Source organism: Lepisma saccharinum, chromosome 16 (genome assembly GCF_977018435.1).
Source record: "Lepisma saccharinum chromosome 16, izLepSacc3.1, whole genome shotgun sequence".
NCBI lineage: Eukaryota > Metazoa > Arthropoda > Insecta > Zygentoma > Lepismatidae > Lepisma > Lepisma saccharinum.
Genome location: NC_139244.1, coordinates 57,588,639 through 57,603,212, shown reverse-complemented (window position 1 = coordinate 57,603,212; position 14,574 = coordinate 57,588,639). Strand labels below are relative to the sequence as shown.

The window sequence follows — 14,574 nt, the reverse complement described above, 5'->3', positions numbered from 1 at the left end:
TCTCTTGTAAGTTTTACTTTGGCGCTGTCATACTGAAGGAGGGGGGGGGGATGGGGAACTGTTAACCCAGTGTCAGATAAATGGAACTTTTGGCGTAGAAAAATATGTTCATTCTTGAACAAGAACACGTATTTAATTACTTCTCGAAAATTTCATATACTTCAATGTGTATAAGTTAAAATAGGAATAAGTTTTTCCATGGTATGTAAAATTAAAGATCGGGTGAAGTGCCAGTGAACAGCATATGATGGCCACGGCATTCACGAACAGCTGACGCGGAGTGATACGTTACTAGAAGTGAGACGGTTTGTTTACAGAGGGTCGGAAGGTTCATGATTCCGACTTTAGAGTCATACAGCACGTTCGGCGGGGATGCCTACATTCTAGGGGTGTTATCCTTATGGGAAAATTAAAAACGAGTAGGGCACAGCCGAAAAATGTCTCCCGGGACCCAAAATTGATGTGGGGTGTTTTTAGGTTCATTGACACCCAACTTGGGGTGACTTGCTTATTCCTAGTTTTTGGGAAAATTGAGCCATGCTTAGTGGAGCAGGCTTCCTTGTGGTCCGAGTTGAACGGGTGAAGGAAAAGGTGCGCGAAGGCTTTTGCCCGAAGGTTCATTTGTTTGTGGTCACTTTATACAATTTCATAGATTTTAACTGTTCCAGTTTTGTAATTACGTTTAGGCTGAAAACTGAAATTTGATGAAAAATTACTTCTAGGAGAAGTACGCTACCAGTCAGGGTGAAACTTGTTCCTTTACTGCTTAGATCAAAGAAAAGATATGTGCTAATGTCTGTTTGAACCTGTGTTAACTTGCAGCTGCACATGAAAGGGGCAGAGCATAAGAGTACATCGTAGTCAGGTCAGGTCAGGGTCAGATTCAGGCCTAGTAAAACACGAAATTTGGGCACCGAAATTTTCCATTCATAATGCCATCAAGGGCCTTCCTTTCGTGTATTTTTATTTTCGATTTAACGTTGAAAAAATGCAAGAACCAAACAGTTCTCACCCAAATTGATGTTGAGTTGGTGTTTTAAGTCCACTTTATGCACAGTAAGGCTAACCGGGACTGGACTTACAGTTTAAAGAAAGATCCGAACCACTATGTGCCTCTACCGGGTATCGCACCCTGAACCCCCTCCCAAATTGAATCCGGGTAAGTAGACAAAGAAAATAATGGTGCAGTTTACTACCCAATATTATTTCTTGCGTCTTACCCCTACAGATATGAGAAATGTAGCAAGCGTTGTTGGATAGAAAATACAGAAGTAGGCTTCCAACACAAATATTTTTAAAACTTTATATAGTGTTACACCTTATATGGACGGGCAAATAATATTGAACGTGACAATACACATCAAATAGGAAATAAACAAGGAAATCATTGTCATTACTTCGTAACTTACCAAACCCTATAACGAATATTTTTTATTAAACTTATTTAAAGGAAAATACAGCCTGTCCACAATGAGACTCCCAACATTTTGAAAGTCTATAACTTTTTCATTTTAAATTGTACAGCTGTGATTCCGGAAGAAGCAGAAGCAGAAACTCAAAAAGTTTATGTGGTAATGTTTTAGTGCGCGCAATAGCCGTAGTGGCGCTGCAGCAATCGATTGTTTGAAAATTGAGATTCCAAACGAGCGTGCACAGGTTGTGTGGTGGTGTGCAGAAACGAATTCACTTATTCAAGTGCAACGAAACTTTCGTCGTGTGTACAATAAGGATCCTCCGACATTCACGACTATAAAGAAGTGGTGTGATCAGTTTTTGGCGACCGGCAATATTTTGAAAGGACACTGGTGGTAAACCCAGAATCCAGGAACAGGTTGTAGAAAATGTGCGGAGGTCATTCGAAAGGAGTCCACAGATGTCAGTAAGACAAGCAGTGAAGAACTGTGTGAACTGTCGACCGTTTCATACCTAGTTCTCTCGCTGCTTGTCTTACTGACGTCTGTGGACTCCTTTCGAATGAACCTGTGCACGCTCGTTTAGAATCTCCATTTTCAAACAATCGAGTGCTGCAGCGCCACTACGGCTATTGCGCGCACTAATACGTTACCACATAAACTTTTTGAGTTTCTGCTTCTGCTTCTTCCGGAATCACAGCTGTACAATCTGAAATGAAAAAGTTATAGACTTTCAAAATGTTGGAGTCTCATTGTGGACACGCTGTACTATTTTTGAGGTATATGGCCAACCATCGTTATTCCGAAGCTATTCTGGAGTGATTGAAAGCCAGAACATTTAAAGAATGCCATAGGTTTAACTTTCGGAATCAAGTCAATATTTATAAAGACTGCTACAAAACATGACGTTTCTTTCAGAAATATTTGTATCGTATATTTTCCAAGTGCTCATCTGAGGCATCGAATGTGACTAAGTGAATTATTCACCTTAGAAAGTTCGTATCTGAAATCGAAATATTGAGTGCATAACAGAAATTATTTATTAACACCACGGTGAGTATTTTTCTGTGTTTAAGTGACTAATATAGTTTGGGCGTTTCATCAAATTACTTAACAATAGCTACAAATGTTTTCTTTATTCCGCCAACACAATTCTAAGAATATTCCATAGGTTGTTTTCGGAATACTTTGATGAAGGACACGTATCATAATTATAAAACAATATCTTGTGTTATTTTTGTAACTTTATCTGGCAAGTTACCAGACACTTTCTAGTAATTTGAGCAGAAATCTTTCTTACAAGATAAAAAAAATTGCCGAGTTTTAGCCCAGAAATGTCAAAACCTTTCTTTTACTTCAACAAATGTTACATTTTATGATGTTTCAAAGATATTTCTTGAAAAAATTTCGAAAGTAAAAAAAGCGTAACCCTTCGCCTTTTTCTGTGCTGATTATTTATAAATAAGTCTTACATTTCGTTTTTTAATTAATGCAAAGTAAATCCGTTACTGCAATTGCGGGCATGTGCTGCGAGTTTGCATATCTATTCCGGATGAAGTTTCGTTTTTCGAAGGCTCTTATAAAAAAAAAAAAAGAGAAACAACGTGTCAAGAAAGAAAAAAAAATCAGAAAGTTGTTTGCCTAAATGATCTAGCTACAATTGAAGTTGTGTGGTGACAGGCCTTTTATGTTGTTACACTACAATTCCGAGACTGAAGACGAGACCGAGACAGCAATTTACAACTCGAAACGAGACAAAGATACACATTGGCGTAGCTAAATATAGCGAGGCCCTTGGCGAGATTAGAATGTGAGGCACCGATCCATTCTTAAAATTTGAAATCTCAATGTGAAACGATACAGTGTTCAGTGGCTAATGTCAGAAAAATATTATCAAATTTAAATAATAAAAAAATATTCATTACGTATTATATTAGAAGTAATATAATGTTTTCTACACAGAGTTCTTCATGTAAAGTTTTAGTTTTTCTTTCGTTGATTCATATTGTATATCTTTTGGAAGCAATTTAAGAAATCTTGTTCGTAATTTTCTTTCAAGATCAAATCATTATCATTTAGATCCATTGTCCTTAAAAGGCATTGACCCCATAGCCCTATTCTGCCTGTTTGGTAATCCGGCACTGTATATTAACGTCAGTTGCAGTACTTTTACATGTATCAGTTTTCAGATATTTCATCAGTGACCAACCTAAAATTTATATTCTGTTTTGCTATTTCAGTCTTTGTTTCTCATGTATATACTCCGGATGGGAATTTTCTTCTCACATTACGATATCTACCCGACATTACTGATAACTTATAGCTGCGTGGCTTCTAAAATCAGACTGCTACTGCACGGCATATTTAAAATATTACATATTTTGGTATTTATTCAAATGTACTTAACATACGAAATTTTGTTTTACCCCATCAGTAGATTAAAACATGTACGTATATGAACAAGCATACTACATCAACAACGTGTCAATACTTTTAACTAGAATTTATAACCGGATGAAAACAATGTTATTTATCGTCAACAAAATTATTATTTTCCATCTATTTTTTTTCACATATTTATTCAGTTTTTTTTTTCCATGGAAGCGAGGCTCCTTCAGGAACAAGGGTCCGGGCGGTCTCCCAACGCCAATGGAGACACTGACTAGACTCGTCTCGACACCATCCCTAAAGTAATATTTACACTATACAGAGTAAGTCAAAATGATGAACCCGATGTCAGACATTTGTTCTGTGAAATATAATAAACAAATGTTATTGTGAGACTTGTGCTAAGAAAGGTAAACTGTCAAAGTTTTTTTCAAACAAATCACAAGTTTTGTATGTGAGCACCTCGCGTAACACGGCACACATGAAGCCTATAGTCTATCTAATGTCATACCTTATGTAACATTTTGGGGTCAATATCATGAATGGCTGCTGTGATGCGGGCACGTAGGTCATCAATTGTTGTTGGAAGTGGTGGTACGTAAACATGATCCTTGACAAAACCCCACATGAAAAAATCACATGGGGTCAAGTCGGGGGAATGAGGGCGCCAATGATGGAGAGGTCGATCCACTGGAGATGCACGGCCTTCCCAACGTTGTTCCAATGCCCCATTCAGCTGGTCCCGAACGCTGCCATGGTAGTGCGCAGGGGCACCATCCAATTGGAGAATGAAATCTGCGCTATCCTCTGCAAGCTGTGGTCCTGTCACAGTACGTTCATGAAAGAAAAAGGGCCCATAAATCTTTTCACGGGAAATGGCACAAAAGGCATTCACTTTGGGAGAATCGCATTCGTGTTCCACAAATTCATGGGGGTTAGAAGTTCCCCAAATCCTTACTTTGTGTCTATCACTTTCCCTGAAAGGTGAAAAGTTGCTTCATCACTAAATTAACCTCTCAGAGAACCCATCTGTTTCCATTAATGCGAGGAAATCAGCACAAAAGGACGCGCGCAAAGCATAATCAGTGTCTTAAGTCTTGAACTATTAGTTGCAAGCGGTTGGGTTTCATTTGTAAATGTTTCCGCAGAACCCGCCAGACAGTTTTCTGTGGAAGTTGAAGTTCTCTCGTTGCCAGGTAGGTGGACTTCTGTGGACTCCGCATGAAACATGTGCGCACTCGTTCCTCTGTCTCTTCCCAGTCGACGGACGGCCAGTCGATTTTCGTTTACAGATGCAGCCCGAATCTCTGAAATGTTCATACCACTTACGAATGGCCTTCCCCGTAGGTGGTTCTCTCCGATAGTTGGTACGGAAATCCCGTTGCACACTAATCACAGACTTGTTCACATGATAATCAAACACACAGGAAGATCTGTGTTATAAAGTCAACGCCATTTTCCTGTTCATTGCTCGCTGCTGACTCCTAACGGTAGAAAGTGGAAACACTACATGGAAACAAAACTTTGAAAGTTAACATTTCGAAGCGCATGTCTCACAATAACATATGTTTATTAGATTTCACAGAATAAATTTCTGTAATCGGGTTCATCATTTTGACTTACCCTGTATTGTGATACTGGCAGTTGAGCTGACATGTAGTCTCGGAAAACAAGAATTTTTTAAATTAAAATTTAATAGATTAATACTTCCACTCAGTGGCGAACATTTCCGCCTAAATTTCGTATACATATAACAACTACTATTCTTTGTGGAAATGGACACCTTGATGGAGAGTGCTTTGACCGCTTGACTCACCAGTTGGCCACCTACTCTAGACAGGTTTTGCGCGCTCTATTCTATTTCTGGGTATATGGCGTGTTCACCACTGCTTCTACGTACTTCATCAATTCATCTTTTATGCTCATCGTGCGGATGTAAAATAACCGAAATAGAGTGTTCTACTGCACTAATAGAATCCTAGAACGTTTCACACGAAAAATTCGCAATTGCTATAGATTGTTGATTCTACAATTTATTTAAAGAAATATTTAAAAATGCAAGCTAAGTGTAATATAAAGTACACTTAGTAAAAATGCTATAGCATTTTGACTTTATAGTTATATACATGGCCATGGAATGGAATTTAGCCAGCCAGCTAGGGTGGCCGAGCGCGATAAATGGATGATTTTTCGATATCGCCAGCAAGTTCCCGGTTTCGAGCACAATTGTTCCTTGTACGTGTCCCTTCAAGAATTTCATATAATCATCACTCATCCGTATGGGCATGGGTGTTCTTTGTGATTGGCGCTTCATCAATTTCATCACTCATCCTCATCTTCGCGATTAGCCAAAAGTGGCAGAAATGCGAATAAAACAAAGCAAATCAATCAATGAATCAACCCCGTCGTCACGATTGGTCACAAGCGGAAAAAAGCGACGTTAAAAAATGAAATACAAACAAATATTTAGTTTGATGAGTTACTCCAATACACAGAAGTAGACCCCATGCATATGCTACATACCTTTCTCTAACTAGCAGTGAAGCCACAAAAAGCGCAAGTGATGAATCAGGTGCGCTTAGGCCTTTATATAGTAGGAACATCTTTTCATACAGGAAAGCACGTATTCATATTGGATTGACATTGAGATGGCATCGAACACGTGTCTACCTGTATTTGCTTAACCCAATTGATCACAGAATGTGTTGACGAATCTACGTTTCCAACAATGTTCTTGTTTATTTCTGTTTGTGTTTTATTCCTGTATTCATGCCACTTTCCTATTTACATTCCTTTTGTAGAGGACACATTTTTCTCAGGTCGTTACTAGGCAAGAGTTTCAGTAATTTGTCTGTGCTAAATTTACGATACGTTAGCGTCACCAAAGTAATGTGGTTCTTTGTATTTCCAAGTCAAATGCATGAAATATATCTACATATTTATGAAAAGCACAAGAGTATTAATATTTCTGCCGTCAGTCCTCTGTATTATTTGTTGTAATAATTTATACACGCGTTGGATATAAACACATCTCATATTTCCCTGAGGGTGTAAGAGGAAAATATGATATTCTTAGCAACTTGGGCCTGCACAAAATATGACGTGGCTTGTCATTAGTCTCCCGATTAATACATCTGGATATAAAGTGAATTTAAGAACGCTCTATGGAAGGTTATTTTTGTTAATAATAACAGAGTTACGGTTACTTTTCTCAAAAGTTAACTACGGTAAAGTTACTATCTGAAATGTAACTCAGCTACAGTTATCGTTACAACTGTAAGTTACTTTACTATACTTTATTCTAGATTATAACTCGCAGAACGTATGGAATGTATTGCAAGCTAGCTATAGCCTACTTACTTTCCTTTGCTGACGACCATATAGAATTAACACTCATGTTTTAAATATGAGAATATACAGAGTGTCCGAAAAGTCACGCAACCCGGTGTTTACGACCGTATAACGGAATAGCGAAACGGAATGAGAAGAAACGCTTTCTGCCAAGAGAATGCCCTGTATATTGGGAAAATTTAGAGAGACAAACATATGTAAGAACATGCATGTTTTAATAACAAATAAGCAAAGTGTTGCCAAAGGCGGAAAAAAAATATTTGCAAATCGTGTATATTGATGCACAGAACTCACTGAGGTAAATTATTGCAACATTTCACAATACCAACGAACAATTTGGATGGCCATCTAATGAATTTGACAGAAAAAGAACTTTGACGAAGTTTCAAAAACATTGCAGAAGGGAATAAATGGGCTGTTTCAAAAATCGATGTTTTCACAATATTACGAGGGACACTGCCAACACTGTTGGTGTCACGTTTCACTAACAGACGTGTTTCACCTCAGGCTATCACACTAAGGCACTTTTAACGACAAAGGAGAAAGTTGGTTATTCTCGAACATATGCAATAAATTACATACACCTTGCAACCCTGAAATGTGGTTTCAATTGGATAGGTATGTCAACAGCCAAATTCCAGGCATTGGTCGACAGAAAACCCACATCAGTTGCATGAACTACCCTTGCACTCTCCGAAAATCGGTGTATGGTGTGGAATATCGCGACGTCGTATTGTGGGACCGTTATTCTTTGAGACAACAGTGGATACTGCTGTGTACGGGGATCTCATAATGCAATTCGTTGCTCTCCTGGAAGAAGACGAACGTGATGTTTGGCTACAACAAGATGGAGCAACTTGCCACACATCTAATGAATCTCTTCGTATGCTGAGAGAATTTTCTGGTGATCGTCTAATATCCAAGGATTTGTGGCCCAGTCGCTCGCCCAATTTAACATCTAGAGATTTTTTTCTGTGGGGTTACTTAAAGGGGAAAGTATACCAAACGGGACCCAGAACATTGGAGGAGCTGAAACGAAACATTACACAGGAAATTAATAATATCGGTGCAGCAACCCTCAGAAAGGTATCTGAGAACATGATCAAGCGAACTAACTTATGTATCCAAGAAAATGGTGGACACTTCAAACATTTGCTTTAATTTGTAGTGATACCCGCATTTCAGGGTTGCAAGGTGTATGTAATTTATTGCATATGTTCGAGAATAACCAACTTTCTCCTTTGTCGTTAAAAGTGCCTTAGTGTGATAGCCTGAGGTGAAACACGTCTGTTAGTGACACGTGACACCAACAGTGTTGACAGTGTCCCTCGTAATATTGTGAAAACATCGATTTTTGGAACAGCCCATTTATTCCCTTCTGCAATGTTTTTGAAACTTCGTCAAAGTTCTTTTTCTGTCAAATTCATTAGATGGCCATCCAAATTGTTCGTTGGCATTGTGAAATGTTGCAATAATTTACCTCCGTGAGTTCTGTGCATCAATATACACGATTTGCAAATATTTTTTTCCGCCTTTGGCAACACTTTGCTTATTTGTTATTAAAACATGCATGTTCTTACATATGTTTGTCTCTCTAAATTTTCCCAATATACAGGGCATTCTCTTGGCAGAAAGCGTTTCTTCTCATTCCGTTTCGCTATTCCGTTATACGGTCGTAAACACCGGGTTGCGTGACTTTTCGGACACTCTGTAGATGTTAGAAAATTTCATGTAAACCATTTCACTTGACGAAAAGCCATTTGTTTGTTTGAATTCTTGTTTTAAGTCCACTTCATTCACATTCATAGGCTAATTGGGACTGGACCTACCAGTGATGAATTCAGGAAGTGACCCGGGGGAGAATACCACCCACCCCTTCGAAAATTTCAGTAACCTGGCAGAGGATTCAGACCATAGCTAAGAAATTTGACACCATGTCCCCTTCGGCTTCCTTTCATTCACTTTAATTCAGGCGCGGATCCACGGGGAGGGCGATAGGGGCGGTCGCCCATCCCAACTGCCATGCTTTGGATATATTATTATGCCTAATAATATTCAAGACTCATTCGTTCTGTATTTTTATCACCACGTTTAACAGGCTCTAGAAGTCCACTTTATGCTCATGATAGGCTAATCGGAACTGGACCTACAGTTTAAATTTGGATCAGAACGAGTCTACAAGATGCCTTAAAAGGGAATCTGAGCTGAGACCACTGGAGAGAATGCGTTCTTATTTCTTTGTTTATTCTTTTTACTTCTCATATCCGACAGTTTACCGTGACAATGGGAGGAATTACGATAACAAAGGCGTAGCAATGGGTGGGCGAAGTGGGCGAGTGCCCGGAGGCTCACGTCCCATGGGCTTCTTTTTTTTAATGTAATAAATAGAAGTGAGAAAGATAGATGGAAAGGGTGTGGCCGATAAAACTACAACATTTTAACCGGTTATAAATTCTAGTGAAACATTACACTTTGATTGAATACGTCAACTATTTAGTATTTTAAATAAACCGGGTGGTAGCCGTCTGATTTTAGAATATTCAGGAAGCCAAACAACAACAATGAAACGTTCTGTTAGAAAAGTTGAGAAGCAGAAACACAGTTTTTGACATCTCATTACTTAGCGGTTCGAGAACATCGAGAAACATTAGGACACAGCAGAAACAACAGAAAATTAAGGAAACTTGACGTATTTGGTGAAATTTCTTTCAAAATATGACCAATTACCTCAAGAACATTTCAGACGTACACAATAAAATGAGACGTTCACAATAATTATCCACGTTCTGAAATTCAAAATGAACTGATACAGGTAATGAGCAACGAAGTAAAAAAAAAGAAGTAAATTTAGCTAAGTCCAGAGATTTACTAACTTCACGTTCGGTATCAATATTTACTTTCTTTAAGTTCGAAACTACTACTTTTACATTCTACAGGGTGGGTCAAAAGTCGCAATACACCTAAATAAAAGAAGCCACTGTGGGGATAGGTGTCAGTGAGTGTTGGATATGCGTGTTGGGGGTGGGGGAAAACTTTATGATGAGGTTGATCTTGACGGCCGCCATCTTGAAGTCCGCCATCTTGGATTCAACTTCATTTTTTTAAATGGGAAGGGGGTCGTGTGACATAATTTTAGGCTAGAATTTTGTCAGGAATTAAATGGTGTTGTCCATTTTGACGTATCTTTATTCGTGTAGGAGTTACAAAGGTTCTCTCTTCGTTGCAGGTTGACAGGACATGAAACTAAGCAACGCTGAACGGGTTGAGATCATCCTAATATCAGGGGAAAGAAGTTTTCGCACCATTGCAGCCGATTTCAACGCTCGCCATCCAGACCGACATCCAATTTCCCACGCCACAGTTGCATCACTGCTGTCCCGGTTCACTGCCACAGGGAGTGTGAAAGATACGCCACGGTCTGGGAGGCCACGTTCATCAACAGATGAGGCGACAACCATCGCCGTGTTAGGTAGCTTCACCCTCAGTCCAACAAGGAGTGTGCGTAGCATGTCTCATGTGACTGGTGTTGGCAGATGCTCCATACGCCGGATCTTGAAGACACATCATTTTCATCCATTCAAGCTGCAGTTATTACACCACCTTTCTGAAGACGATCCTGACCGCCGGCTTCAGTTTGCGGAATGGGCAACAGCACAGCTTGCAGATAACCCGCAGTTCGCCCAGAATGTGCTCTTTACGGACGAAGCTAACTTTTACGTTAACGGGGAGGTTAACAAGCAGAACCTGCGTTATTGGTCAGACAGCAACCCACATTGGACTGATCCATCCAAGATGGTTGGACATATCAAAGTCATGGTGTGGTGCGGGATCTGGGGAACACGGGTCATTGATCCTGTGTTCATCCACAACAATTTGAATGCCGACAGCTACAAAGAGATGTTGGAGGAGCTGGTGTTCCCATCCGTAGCGACGGAGGATGGTGACTTCCCCTTATGGTTTCAGCACGACGGGGCACCACCTCACTACGGTCTGCAGGTACGTGGATTACTCAACGAACAGTTTCCACAGCGCTGGATTCGCCGTCGAGGTCCAGTGGAGTGGCCTGCAAGATCCCCCGATCTCACTCCCCTGGACTTTTACCTATGGGGCCACCTCAAAGCCATGGTGTAGGCGGTCAAAATCAATGATCTTCGCCACCTGGAACACCGGATCATTGATGCATGTGCGGCTATTACACCAGATGTCCTGTTACGTGTGCATACGGAGTGGCAGAAGAGAATGGATATGACTGTCCAGCATGAAGGAGGCCACATCGAACACATCATGTAAAGTGTGCCACTTTTCAAAACTTGAAAAAAGAAACCTTTGTAACTCCTACACGAATAAAGATACGTCAAAATGGACAACACCATACAATTCCTGACAAAATTCTAGCCTAACATTATGTGTCACACTTCCCATTTAAAAAAATGAAGTTGAATCCAAGATGGCGGACTTCAAGATGGCGGCCGTCATGATCAACCTCATCATAAAGTTTTCCCCTACCCCCAACACGCATATCCAACACTCACTGACACATATCCCCACAGTGGCTTCTTTTATTTAGGTGTATTGCGACTTTTGACCCACCCTGTAGATTATCTTGTAAGTGAACGTGATCTAACACACAACAGCACAACAATGTTTTTAACTTGCAACACTTATTAATCATTGTTGAAGCTCGTTTCGGTAGCTATGAAACTACATCCAAAAACTGACGATCGGATTTCCATTCAAAAGTAGAGAGATGCTGGCAGCTGCAGGATAGTACGTAAGTTTTTTTCATTAATTTTATTATTTTTCAGTCTCTTTTCTGCAATCTCTGGCTAATAGCGACGATGCGGATGAGTGATGATGTGATTGAATTAAAGAAAGGGCACTTACAAGGAGACCCATGCCCAGATCGAGATTAGAACACGGGGAACTCCTGCCGCAAGATCGAAAGTCAGCCACTTAACACACACTGTCACCAAACCGGCGTATTTCTGTTATTAATGCTACATTGATTTGGCGTATTCTTCTTCACATTACTGCCACTTTTGGCTACTCGCCAAAATGAAGATGATGGGACAGTCACAAAGAATACTAGGGCTGAACAGATACCACTTTGAACCGATACAGATACTTGTATAATTCCAATTTAAAATAACAAAGGCTTTTATATTTATATTAGAGCTGAGCCGATACCGCCATTTGCTGATACCGATACTAGGACCAATACCCATCGATACAGTACAAACTCCAGTACAAAATAACAAAGGCTAGTTACCGAGTCATACGACTAACTCGTCACATCACTAGGCACGTATTTAGAAATATATAATTTGGGGAGCCAGTCCGAGCCAAGTGTCTCAGAAATATAATATTGTTTCTATTTAATACGCTAATATAATTATTTGTAATATGAAAATTAATTAAATAGTAATTACTTAATTTCTCTGATGCGTATGAAGTATTGTTGTACGTAACCACAGACTAACAAACTGAGGAAAGACAACGTTAATACTATTTTGTTCTTTCTATCTTGACATTACATAAATAGTAACAAGGCGCTATAAAATCAGAGATAAAACAGCAAATATTCATCATCTAGCTTACGTGTAGCTAAGACCGCTAACATTGTGTAAAAACAGCAGTCATGGCAAGGAAATTTATGTCAAAGAAGAAAAAAAAATATTTATTGAATAACAAAAATAATAATGGTACGTCCATTTGATGAAAAGTAAAGTTCCTGATAAATATTGTGTACACACAAATTCGAAAGAAACGCCCTCCCTTACGGTTATGCAACCCGTAATTTTATATCATCTAGTTTCGCCTGGTAGAGTAGTTCCCGAGAAGAGCAGTGTTTCCAAACCTATAACTGTAGTGTTTCCAACCCTGTATTGGTAGGTTGGTTGTTGATTTGTTGTTTTAAGTCCACAATACACAGTATGACTAATCGGGACTGGACCTACAGTTTAAAGTGGGATCCGAACCCCTTTGTGCCTCCACCGGGACTCCTTGATTACAAGGCGACGACGATACCATTGCGCCATCCAAGCCTGTATTGCTTCGTAGGAGACGAAACCTTAACGTAAACTTCTTCATTCGTGAGTTACATTTGGTTTACAGACTCACATTACAGGACACTCTTTTCCTGTATTGCATGTGTTCTGGAGAATTTATTTTTCCTTCTGCGGAGAAAATTCTGTTATTATTTTACATCTTATTTTTCGCAGCTTCTCTACCATTTATTGGCTAATCGCAACAATGAGGATGAATGATGACTCGATGAAATTGATAAGAGGACAGTCATAAAGAAACCATGGGGGCTAGATTCATATTATTATTATTCCTAGTATTATCTTTCTTTTTTTACTTTACTTTTGGTTAATCGCAACGATGAGGATAAGTGTATGATAAAATGCATGAAGGAACACTGATAAACAATCATACCCAGGCCGGGACTCCAACCCGGGAATTTCGGCAGCGACATCAAAAGCCGATGGCTTACCACGCTCGGGCACAGAGGCGGCCAATTATTATTAGTGATATTGTCTTAAGTAGTGTATTTTTCCACCATATTCTTTCATACAATCATGCAACTGATGAAAATTAAAATGTTAAAATACCTGCCTACGTTTTTTTTAAGCTTGCAATATAAACCCCTACTGCACGAAGCCAAATTGTGGGAATACGAAACAGAACCAAGTTAACATATCTTGACCGTGGAAAGTGTTAATACAAAATCTAGAAAAGAGCCATTTAACAGTTGCCTGATTGCTTTTCCATTTGTTGTATGGGAAGAATTGTCTGAAATGTGTGTGTAGTGGCAGGCAAAGGAGAATACAAAGATCGAATAGAGAGGCAACACTGTCACTGTTCTGCACTGCACAGACAACGCGTCTCGTCGAGTGGGCGGGGCACTGTGGGTGCGAGCGAGCTGCTGTTGCTTCTGCAAAAAAGAACACTGACAGACAACTGAATGACGCTCCGCTTAAAATCTAGTCAATCGAGAAAGGATTTGTTGAGGAAGTGAATTGAAATATAAACGCCAGAATTTGGTCTAAGCCTATAATGGTTACTCGCAATAAGAGCTGATCAATTTTTACATGTGGAATTCCGTAATGAAGGAGGCAACAGGCCGCACTCCACACCTTTAGCCTGGTAACACTAATAAATCATCTCATTATATGCGTTCGGTTATGCTGATAGTCATGTTTAATATATTACCTTCAAACATAAACAATATCATGGACTCACTCAGAGGCAGAATTCAATTTTACGCTTTACTTTCCTGAAGATATTTTAGCAATATAATCATTCCGCTCCATTTTCGTATTCTCAATTGAACTCGCACTATTTTTTCCAGAAGTTGAGTCCCACCTCCCTTCTCCCACCTTAAAAATTCTTGGGTGAGAGGCTAAAAACTATACTAAAA

The 14,574-nt window shown here is 39.5% G+C and overlaps 1 protein-coding gene across 2 annotated transcripts in view; it reads right to left on the bottom strand.

Moving 5' to 3' along the window:
• The window catches only part of LOC146000097 (venom allergen 5-like), a 56,829-nt gene that overhangs the window by 34,219 nt on the left and 8,036 nt on the right, over nt 1-14,574 (bottom strand). Inside the window, exon 1 of one of the 2 annotated variants that reach the window (XM_083137435.1) lies at nt 6,324-6,373. The exons of the other annotated variant lie outside the window; for it this stretch is intronic. The gene's annotated coding sequence lies outside the window, so the exon portion shown is untranslated. Of the gene's footprint in view, nt 1-6,323; nt 6,374-14,574 lie in introns of those variants that run through there. 2 annotated transcript variants of the gene reach the window in all.